General features: G+C 41.6%; 1 pseudogene; it reads right to left on the reverse strand.

Moving 5' to 3' along the window:
- Window positions 1-9,749: 9,749 nt before the first annotated feature.
- On the reverse strand, window positions 9,750-11,690 carry LOC105879420 (RNA exonuclease 1 homolog pseudogene; annotated as a pseudogene).
- Between the last annotated feature and the right edge of the window lie 245 nt (window positions 11,691-11,935).

Genomic DNA, 11,935 nt, shown 5'->3' on the forward strand with positions numbered 1-11,935 from the left:
ATTTTGGGTAGAATGTCCTGTAAATGTCAGTCAGACCCAATTGTTTTAGAGTTTTTTTAAGTCCATTATTTCTTTATTAATTTTCTGTTTGGAGGATCTGTCTTGTGCCGTTAGTGGGGTATTGATATCTCCAGTGATTATGGAGTTGCTATTAATCCATTTGCTTGGATCCAGTAAGGTTTGCTTTATGGATTTGAGTGCACCAAAGTTGGGTGCATATATATTTAAAATTGTTATCTCTTCTAGTTTAATTGTGCCCTTCACCATTATATAATGACCCTCTTTGTCTTTTACTAGTTTTGTTGGTTTAAAATCTAGATCGTCTGAAATTAGAACTGCCACGCCAGCCTTGTTTTGACTTCCACTTGCTTGGAATACTGATCTCCACCGTTTTACTTTTAGTCTGTATGCATCCTTGCAGGTTAGATGTGTTTCCTGAAGACAGTATATACTTGGCCTGTATTTTCTTATCCATTCAGCCAGCCTATGAGTTTAAGCCAGTCACATTTATTGAGAGAACTGATAGGTAAGGTAAATTACTGTTCATTCTGTTGGGTTGGATGTTGTTGCTTTGATTTCTCTCTTGAGCCATTGTAGTATCTGGCTTTTAATCTTTGGGTTTTGGTTGTTTTTATTTTCATGAGTTTTTATTATGGTGTTCCGTGCGTAACACTGATTTGAGTACTTCTTGTAGGGCTGGTCTTGTCTTGGTGAATTCTCTGTGACTTTGCTTATCTGAGAATGTCTTAATTTCTCCTTCATATATGAAGCTAATTTTGCAGGATAGAAGATTCTAGGCTGGGTGTTATTTTGTTTTAAAAGAGTGAAAGTAGGTCCCCATTTCCTCCTTGCTTGTATTGTTTCAGTTGAGAAATCTGGAGTTATTCGGATTGGTTTTCCTTTATTTGTGATTTCCTTCCTGCATCTCACCGCTTGTAGGAGGGTCTCTTTTGTTGATATTTTGGTCAGTCTGATGACAACATGGCGTCGTGTTTTCCTGTTTGCATTGTATCTCCCAGGAGTCTTTTTGGCCTCTTGTATTTCTAATTCTAGGTTATTGGTTAGACCTGGGAAGTTTTCCTCAATTATTTCTTCAAAAACTTATCTAACCCTTGGGTTTTTTCTTCCACCTTCTCAGGAATCCAGTGCACCCACAGGTTATTTTTCTTTGTATAATCCCACAATTCTTGTAAGCTTTGCTCCTGTCTCTTATTTTTCTGCTCTAGCTCTGTGATTAACTTATTTGATTTGAATGAGTTGTCTTCCAGCTCTGAGATTCTTTCTTCTGTTTGGTCTACCCTATTTTTGAGGCTTTCCACTGTGTTTTGAATTTCCCTGAGTAAATTCTTCATATCGAGGATGTCTGATTGATTCTTCTTCAAGATGTCGATCTCCTTAGTGAATCTTTCTTCCAATTCTTGTATCTTCTTTGTGGTTTCTTTGTGTTGATTATCCATTTTTTCTTGCATTTGATTGAGCTTTTTAACAATCCAATTTTGGAATTCTTCTTCTGTCAATTTTAGTCTTTTGGGTTTGTTCAGGCTCCATTTCTTGAGAGCTGGTGTATTTCCTGGGGGGAGTGTTTTCGGCTTGATTTTTAGAATTGCGTTGGGTCCTTCCCATCCTGGGTCAATTGCTAGAGCTCAGTCGACTACTTTTTGTGGTTTCTTGATCAAACACTGGGGGGAGCTCTTCCACCACACTTGGAAGGTTCCCCTGACAGTGGTAGCTTTTGGGGAAAGTGGGTCTTCTTGTCTCGCCCTGCCTCCAGGGGTGGAGCCTACCACTTTGGGCAAGAGAGTTGCAGGCTGAGGAGAGGTGGTATCTCCCCAGTTTGCCCTTCACCTCAGCGCCCCAGTAGCTGTGACTTCCCTTGGCTGCTAGGCTTCTCAGTAGATCCTTGATGGAGCCAGGCCTGACGAGCTGATCGCAGATTGTGTAGGGGCCGGATTTGCCAGGAGAGACTCTAGTCTGGGCGGGGGCGGGGGCTTTGTCGCTGCCAGCTGGGCTGTGGACCCCCTCAATGGCGATGGCTAGCCCACTCGTAGAGCACCAGTACTGGGGGCGGCTGAATAGGATGCAGCTGGTGCTGGGTTGAGGGCCTGGTTCAATAGGACGCCCTGCAGGTTCCTCCACGCTGCTGCCTGCCCGCCCTCCTGTTCAGTCAGAGCCCTCACTTTTACTGACCCTCCCTGTGAGGTTTTATTCGCCTGGGGCAGTTCCAGCTTTGAGCCCCCTCTTAGTCTCGCAGGTTATCGGAGGTGAGATCTCTAACCACCTCCCCGGTCTGCGCTGCTCAGTTTTCTCTGTCCAGGAGCCGTCCCAGCACGGGGCTCAGGGGAGACTACACAGCCACCTCTCACCATCAACCACACCCTCCAGCACCATCTCCTCCTGCTGCGATTTCACACCAGTTTCAGACAGGTCTCTGGCTGGGTGGGTGTGGAGGTCAGTGGGGAAGCAAAGAGTTCTCCTGTGGGTCTGATCCCACTTCACCACCTGGCCCGGCGGGTCGGTGCCCTCCCACACGCCCTATTGTTTGCTCTGCACTCTCCAGAGAACTCGATCTTATTTCCCTGTCACCTTGTATCGTTTTAGGGGAGTCCCGTGCTGTACCTCTGCGGATTCTCAATGCTGTCCTTGTAGTGGGGAGATCCACTCGCGTGCAGGAGACCAAGATCTATGTCTCCTTCTCTGGGAGCAGAAGTCCAGAGAGTTACCTCTACTCTGCCATTTTTGACAATCTGAGATTATCTCTAGTGCAGTGTTTTGTTTTCCTTTAAACTCATAGATTTATTTTCTTTAGTCCCAAATATTTGCATGACATCTCATTACTATTCATTACTTTACGAACTATAGTAAAAAAATAGAAACATTTGGTCATTCAGTTCATTTTTCTTGCCAATATAACTGACTTTTAGTATATTTTCAAAGTAGAATATGGTTAACACATTGGATATTCTGTCAATAAACCAGACTTACTATTTAATCTTGAATTCTGACAAGATACAAATTAATCAATTAACTAATTGAGCCACAAACCAAATAAAACTACCAGTCCTTTGCTTTCATTATCACAATTTCTCAAAATCTTTTGTAAAATGTGGAATCCCTTTATATTTTCCCATTTAAGTGCCTGCTTTTTTCACAATCCATTGAAAGCATGAAGTTGTTCTCTTGACTTTTCTCCCTAAACTTTTATACAATATCCTCTACAATCAAATGTGAAATATAATCTCAGAATAGGAGCTATCATACTACCTTAAAAATCATTATGAAGGCCGGGCGCGGTGGCTCACGCCTGTAATCCTAGCACTTTGGGAGGCTGAGGCGGGCGGATTGCTCAAGATCAGGAATTCGAAACCAGCCTGAGCGAGACCCCGTCTCTACCAAAAATAGAAATAAATTAATTGACCAACTAAAAATATATATACAAAAAATTAGCCGGGCATGGTGGCGCATGCCTGTAGTCCCAGCTACTCGGGAGGCTGAGGCAGTAGGATCGCTGAGCCCCGGAGATTGAGGTTGCTGTGAGCCAGGCTGACGCCACGGCACTCACTCTAGCCTGGGCAACAAAGTGAGACTCTGTCTCAAAAAAGAAAAAAAAAAATCATTATGCTAAATCTTAATTTTACACTAATTCACATGCTTTCCAGAAGACATCCATATTAAGCATGCCACATTCAAGCATGTGACTCAAACAGATTTACATTTTTGAATAAGATGTTTTTTATGTCACATTCTATTGATGAACATCATTACCCTAAAATTTGGTGATTCCTATAAAATTCTATTCACCTTCTCCTTTTAAAATTTGCACTTATTTTATCACTCAAAATTAGTATTCATAAACTTTCTTCTCTGCTATTTCCTAATGATAACTATTATGCTTTCTTTTCAGCCATGTATCTGTAATATTCACTAAAGTTTCTTGATCTGGGTGTGTCTCATTTTTCTCTTTGAGTACTTGTTTCTAATCTCCACATTACACAATCTAGCGAGCCAGGAGCTTGCTTTCTTGATATTAGTATCCATGGAATTGAATTCTTTTTATGATATCATCTAATGTACCATTTATGCTTTTTCCTTTCTAAAAATATTGACCAGGGAAGAGATTAAAAATACCACATGGGTTTCAAAGTCTTTCGATCCATAAATAGGATTTCAAAGCTTGGCTTGACATTTTATTCTCATACAAATCAAACCACTGATTATGTTCAACAAGTGTGAAGAGCCTCTTTCTCTTCAAACTTGTGTTTCTGATTTCTATTCTCCACATTACTGAAAGATTTATCTTTCCAAAACAGAAGTCTGATTTTGCCAATATTTTTAAAGACATGCACAGTCACAAAGCATTCCACACTTAGATCTCCTTTTGCTCTAGTTTTATATCGTGAGTTTTCCTCTTTCCTGGCTCACCTAGATTATAAACTATTTTTGCAACTGTGAACAGTGCCTTACCAAAATCCATTATACTTAGAATACCCTAATTACTCTTAAATTTCTGTGGTTTTTGGATGCTTAATAAATCTTGAAAGATTACTGCTTTGGGTTGCAATGCTTTATATTGTTATTTTAGATGTATAATGCAGTGTGTTGCTAAAATCCCACACAAGAAATTAAATTTTTTGTTAAAACAAATTTTTTTTGATACAGAGTCTGACTCTGTCACCCTAGCTAGAATGCCGTGACATCAGCCCAGCTCACAGAAACCTCAAACTCCAGGGCTCACGCAATCCTCCTGACTCAGCCTCCCAGAGTGTTAGAATTACAGGCGTGAGCCATCATACCTGAAAAGAAATGAAATTTGTACTGTCCAGTTACAAGTCTTGGTTCTGGTAATAACCAAATCTTATCCAAAAATGTTGTCACTAACCATAACAGTAAAATTGTTCTTCCATTCTGTCAAACCTGTTTTTCTGTGACCAAAGAATATGGCTAAATAAATGAGCCAGTGAGGTGGAATGAAGTGAAGAAGAGGATATGAAGCATGAGATGGTGCTTCTTTCTCCAAAATCCCAATACATTCTCTATAAGAAGGTATTCATTTACTTTATATTAGTCTGATTATTCAGAATTTCTTGGCTTTCTTTACTTCCTCTGCATTTTGTTCCTTCTCTTACCAACTTTGTGACATTTTAAGAAAATGATTAAAATGATGTGACTTAAAAGAGCTCATGGTCCAGTTATTCAAGTAAGAGAAAGTACATGAGTACACAATTAAAATATGGCATATGACCTGTAACCAGGGGCAGGAGAAGTACAGAGCTTTGGGATATTGAAGCTCACTTGGAAAAGGCCAGGAAATGCTTCATAGATAAAGGAATATTTAAGCAGTACCATTAGGAATTCTGTGGCCAGTTCTGGAGCATAGATTCCATGTAGATCAAATAGCATGTATAATGGGGTAATGAGGGAAGGCATTCAATGACTACCTCAGCTCTGACTTGCTGGAACTACAGGTAGGCCTTAGGAAATAAGGGAAGAATAGATTTCCCAGGTGATGTTGAGCCAGATAATGAAAAGACTAAAGAGTTTGAATATTAGTCTGTAGATGATGAGGACCTATGAAACATTTTACAAGCATGGAGTGACATGATCAGCTTTATGCTTAAAAGATAACTCAAGATAACATGTTGTGGAATGGAAAATGGAGAGGTTGAAAGAAGATTTCTCAGACCAGAAATGCTAAAATTTTGAACAGAGGGGCTAACAAATGACCAATATGTGGGAATTGTGTATAAATAAATGTAAGAAGACACTGAAAGAGAAGCACAAATATCATGACATGTGTTTTGTCTATAAACATAAAAGTGACAAACTTTACTAATTACTTCAAAAATATAAATTAAGCAAAAATGAGATTGCATCTATCCTCTCCAAATGTGGCATACATATTAAAGCATAATTAACTTGTAAATATGTCTTTATTCCTTGTAAACTTTGTATTGTCCTCAAATGTGTCATTAATTGTTATTTCTGACTGTAGATAGCCTCGGGCCAGTGTACTCACTTTATACAGTTATAAAGAAGTCACATTGGCAACCATTAATCAGAACTAAGAAGCAGAGAAGACCTTCAGTAATTTAGGCACCCAGAATGTTATGTATAGTGCCTGGGAGTACTCACAAAAATTCTTGAGGATAAAGTTGGCACTTGTGTCCTACTTGCTGGCAGCACAGCCAAAGAAGTGGCATAACTATGTGCTCTCCTAGAGATGAACGTGTGCTATTGTGAGAAAGACAGATCTCTGATAGTGAAGTTCTCAGCCTTGCTGAGACTTGAGAGACCAAATTACTTACTCATGTGTCTTCTTCTTCCAAATTTGAAATCAAATGACAAATAAGAGCTGAATATACAAAGATTAAAATATCATAATGTGTGACTATTTGGTCCTGGCATTTGTCCCCAGAATTAACCTCTTTCTCCTAGTGTCAGATGGATCTAAGCAACTACTGGCCTTTTACTAGTCCAGAGCCTTCCTTTATAAACTTACTACTTAGAGGAGTGGATGAATAAACATTGTGAGGACTACATACTGCAAAAGAAAGAAATCAGAAGAGTCTGATCACATCTTCAGCTTCTTCTCCAGACCTTTCTTCATTCGAAAGTAATGAGTGAGGTTGGGGAGAAAAGAAGTATTCATCTTTGAAATTTTGAGAAGTAGAAGATATCTGGGCCCCTTCATATCCAGTGGTTCTGACTCAGGAGTTGCAATCTCATCCCCCTAGGGGAATTGAGATATGTATAGGAGCAATTTATAGTCGTCATTTGACTGGAGAATCCTATTGACATTTGTTTCCTAAAACAGGATATGTTGAATATATTCCCATAGCCTGACAAAGTGAAAACTTGCCCTGACTGAAATAGTAAGGGTGTCCCCATTGGAAAACACTATTGGAACCTTACTCTGAAGGGCCTTCTAGGCCTCATTAAAGTCAACAAACTTCTGTTGCTTTTTTGCAAACTATAAAATATATAATTTTTTCCTCATATGTGGTAACATGTTTCAATTCTCTTTTGTAAATGAGATGTGTTAGTTGAAATATCAGAGAATTTTGCAATCTGTTTATTTATGTGTCTATATTGTATATCTATAGTTAGAGTCATTTCAAACACCTGTAAGATAATTGAGAAATGCGTTTCTGAGGTATAGAAGCTTTAAACATGAGCTGAGTAGAGCATGATATGGAATCTAAAAGGGTGAAATCAATATACTTCAAAATTTTAATATGTTTATAGTAGACTTTATACAGTAATTTTTAAAAACTCAACCCATCGGCAGGAATGAGAGTATTCTGAAATTCTCTGTGATCGGTTCCATTCTCCAAATGATTAAAATAAGGTTGTGTTGTATATCTGTTATTAAACCTGTATCGTGCAGAGATAATAAGCTGTTTTGAAAGTAATAATAATTTTTAAAATCTTCTTAAGAATTAATCTTCTGTAATGAGTACAGATAAAATAGTCAGACAAGCTGAATTAAATGTTCTTTTCTATTATGCTTATTCTGTTCAACATTCCAGTCTATCTGAGCACTTGCTTGTTTTTTTGTTTGTATGTTTTATCCCTATTTTAAATGTTTTGTGAGATAGGAGAAGTACTCTCTGCTTTCCTCCCAAACTTTTAAAATCTTTCTTACTCTTGTTTTTCACAATTCTGTTGATATTGCCTTCAGAAGTAGAATTTAAGATCATTTTTTAAGTGATGTGAAATTAAAATGCTATTAGAGTTTAGGATTTGGACAGAGAAAGATACATATCATGTTTGGGGGAGTCATGAATTATTTTTAATTTGGTAGGTAATAGAGACAGATGAATCTGAAATATCTTTAGCATATTATGTAAAGAGTGTAACATAATTAATAAGGTTCCTTTGCAGATTAATGAAGTTCACTAGTCAAAATCTGAAAACTTCTTTTCAAAAGCATCAACTATAATAGAAAAATAATTAAGAGTTATAAAATGAACTATGTAACAATAACTAAGAAAATGTTATATAAAGTTTATTAAAAAGCTCTTGAGTTAGAAATAAGTTGATAATGTAAATATATAATAAAAATTTAGTGAACCTGAAAAAGAACTGTAAAATTCTTGTAGTTTTGTATGTTTTATCTTATTTTACTCTGTAACTTTAAAATCACATACCAAAGGATATAACAAAATAATAATAGATGAGTAAAAATTAACTTAGCAAGTGTGTAATATGTTTATGTGTATATTTTATCATTAAATCTGACAAAAAGTAAATGGAATATTGATAAGTCCAAAATAACAAAGATTTTGATAAAATGTAGGAAAAGTGGAATTAAAAGAATGAAACTCCTATGTAGTCCCTACTACTTAAGGATTTCTTAAGTTACTATGAAGTTATAAAGTTACAATTCATCAGATTCTGGTGAATTAATTGGTTAATATAAAGTTTCATTTTACTTCAAAAGGAACTCTGTGAATAAAGCAAGCCTCGCATTTATATACACACATGGATTTTTTTTAAATATCTATATTAGAGAAGTGAAGATGGCATTGAATATATCCATTGATGTAATTTTTCTAAATGACTTATTATCAAAGCTTCTAAGAAATAGAATCAAATATTTGCAATTTATACCTACTCTCTCTTTGAATTCAGCCCCCTTGTTATCTGTTAGGGAAGTTTTTTTATCTCCCAGGGGGGATAAGTAGTGGTCTCCAAGTTCTGCCCCAGTAGCCCAGTTGTAGTAATTTGCAAGTGTAGTAATCATCATATTTAAGGAATGTATCAGACTCATTTTTACTTCTGGACCTACTCTGAGACCATTACTAGAGATGGAAATAGGTATTTCCGTTGTCTAAATCATAATAGTAGTGTTAGGTAGATAGTGAGGGATTCCGGGTCTCCTAGGGACAAAAGTGGATGCTGCTGTGATTCACTCTCCACTAATGAGCTTTCAGAGAGGCTCATGGGATATCTCCATGCTCAGTAAGGCTCAGGTCATGCAGCTCCCAATTGTCCAATGAAAGTGATTCCATGCTGATATCTTCACCACTAGGGAGGTCACAATCTAAGTACTATAAAACAAGACACAGACCATAACCAATTTCCTTTTTGTGCCCTTCCTCTTCTCTTCCTTTGCTGTGACAGTGGATCTGGTTGTCATCTTGTGATCCTTGGCATATGTATCATATTCTGTAAACCTCTATCTTGCTCTTGCCCAATAAGCCTATCTTTCTCTCCTCAATAAACCTAATTTTTGTGTTTTCCTAACTTTGGTGTGTCTAGTCATTTTTCAGCCACAGATGCACCAAGAACCAACATTTCAGACTAAAACCAGACAGTAGTTGCTCATTAACTATATAGATTTTTATTAGATGCAAAAGAAAAAAAGATAATTCCAAGTAAGTTTTTGTGATCAGAAAACTAGAAATAAAACACCACCAACTTTTATAAAAATTAACCCTGTTTTAACAATTTAATCTTCTGTGATACAGTAGAAAGCCTGAGAAAATCAAGGAGCAGTAACAGATTTAATCTATCTCAGTTTTCATTTTGACTTTTACAAATTGGACACCACTGTGAAATACATGCAAACATTTATTCTGTTCCTAAACCAGGGGTGGGGAGAGGAGGGGATACGGGAGCCTCACAGAGGACAGGGCTCCTGGGAAAGACAGTGTTCAAAGTCAAAGGCTCTGGGGTGGCGGGGTGTCTGGATGGGGGAGGGATGGGAGTAGGGGGGAGCAGCAGGCGAGCAGCATGGGGCAGGGGAGTCATCCTTTGATCTGGGCGTCTTCTTGGACTTTCCAGAATACCAGGCTCATGCAGGCAGCGGCGTCCTCACTGGAGATGTGCCCGTCCTCTTTGTCCTGGATGATCTGTCTGAGGTAGCTGGCTGTGAGATTCCGCAGGGAGCGCTTGTAGGGGAGGCCCAGGTAGTGGGGGAAGAGCACAGACGTGTCCACCACAGTACTGTGGATGACCTTCAAGGCCAGCAGGTCGCTCTCCAGGCTGTGTCCAATGAGGATGGTTTCTTCACTGAACATGCTCAGCAGGACTGTCTGGACGTCCTGCAGCCTGGTGCTTGTGTTGGCGAGGTCAGCCTCCGTCACCCCTGAAAACCTGGTGTTATAGTCGACGATCTCGTTGATGGGTTTGACAAAGGTGTCATAAACCACTTGCCGCTCTGTGTTGACCACCGTGACACGGGTCACCTCCAGCCCGTATGTGGTGTAAGACATCTCACAGTCCAGGGCGTAGATTCCTGGGTGCGCGTCTGCTGAGGATTCCTTCCTGAAGGTCTTCACGAAACCCTGAAGGTCTTCCTTCCGGCTGTCCCGCACGTGTCGCTTTGCTACCTGACAGCCCACGGAGCTGGGGGGAGCCGAGCAGCACGTGTACCGTGTCTCCCAGCGTCCCGCCACTGGGTTCTGGTGGAGCCGCCCCCAGTGGTAATGACACTCCTCATCGCTGACACAGTGGCCGGAGGAGGACACAAGGTACTCAGTGCCACAGCGGCAGCAGACCCTGCAGGAGGAGTTCTGGGGCTGCTGCTTTTTGGCGGTGAAGAGGACGGCACCCCCTGGCAGCTTGGGGTGCAGGAAAGGGTAGCCATTCTCCTTGAGCTGGTCCTCGGTGAGCACGTACTCCTTCAGGCGGCTGTATAGGGCGGCCCTGTTGAGCCCGGGCACGGCGCTGGGGACCAGACCTCGCAGCTGCTTAAGGGTGTTGGCCGTCATGTTCAGGTAGACGTTCATGCTGGGGCTGCTGTCGTAGGCCACCTTCTCCTCGTTCAGCGCCTTCTCTACGGCCTCGTGGTTGGAGGCACAGAACTTCAGACACTCCTCGATGAAGAGGAGGAGATAGTGCCTCCGGATGATGGTGGTGACATTGTCCCCGAACTCTTTCAGGATAGTGAGTTGCTTTAAACTCTGAAAAGACTGGCTGTGAGCAACCCGCTTGTGGGGCACGGTGGTCGTGGTTTTGACGGTTTTGGATGCCATCGCGGATAGCTTGCACGTCTTCAGCTGCTGGCGGCCGGATCCTGGAGCATGGTAAGGCTGGCTACCGCTGGCTGCCATGGTCCTCTTGGCACCTGTGCGGGCTGTGACCAAGTAGACGTTGGGAACGTGGGTGATCCTCTTCTTCTTACCAGGGGCTGAGATGTGGGATGAAAAGGACTTCATCCGCTGCACACTGGAGGGCAGGGTACCCTTGGCGTTGCCTTTTCCTGCTGCTGCCTCCACAGCACCGGGGCCCCCCACTGGAGGGGCTCTGCCACCACCCAGGCCTATCGGGCCTCCCTTTCTGTAAGCTGGCCGCCGAGGTGACTGAGGATGGCTTTTTCTTGGTCCCTTTCTGCTGGTCTGCTTCTTGACAGCTGCTGGCCTGTGAGCCCTTCCTGTCCACAGGGGACTTCTACAAAGGCTTCCATCAGTTCCACAGGCCTGCAGCCTGTTGGCCGACTCCCTCTGTGCCTGCGGGGCACTCAGGCAGCACATCTGCTGAGCCGTCGTGGGCCAGGCTGGGAACACATCTGGACCTCTTCTTGGGGGCTCTGCCTGGATGACGATATATTCCACTGTCTGGTTGCACATCGGGTGTCCGCAGAACAGGCAGTCCTGGGAGGGCTGCCAGAGGGCTGAGGGGTGTGACTCCCTTGCCACCTCAGAAGCTTCGGGATGCCAGCACGGGGCGGTGGCCCTCAACGTCATGCTGCCTTCGCTCCAGGAGCGCCTGCCTGGCCCTCCTCTGCCGAGTGCTGGTTCTTCTGAGGGCCCTGGCTCCGCTCTCCGTTTGAATATATATACAGTCAGAGGATAGGGCGGGGCTACCACGCCCTTGATTAAGTTAGCATTTAATCCTACCTCGATTAATCTGCAAATCCAGCTTCAGAATCTCAAAATCCTCCCAGGGCAGGGTCTCGTAATGGAATGGCAGACACTCCTGGTTGCTAACC

Source organism: Microcebus murinus, chromosome 1, assembly GCF_040939455.1.
Source record: "Microcebus murinus isolate Inina chromosome 1, M.murinus_Inina_mat1.0, whole genome shotgun sequence".
Lineage (NCBI taxonomy): Eukaryota > Metazoa > Chordata > Mammalia > Primates > Cheirogaleidae > Microcebus > Microcebus murinus.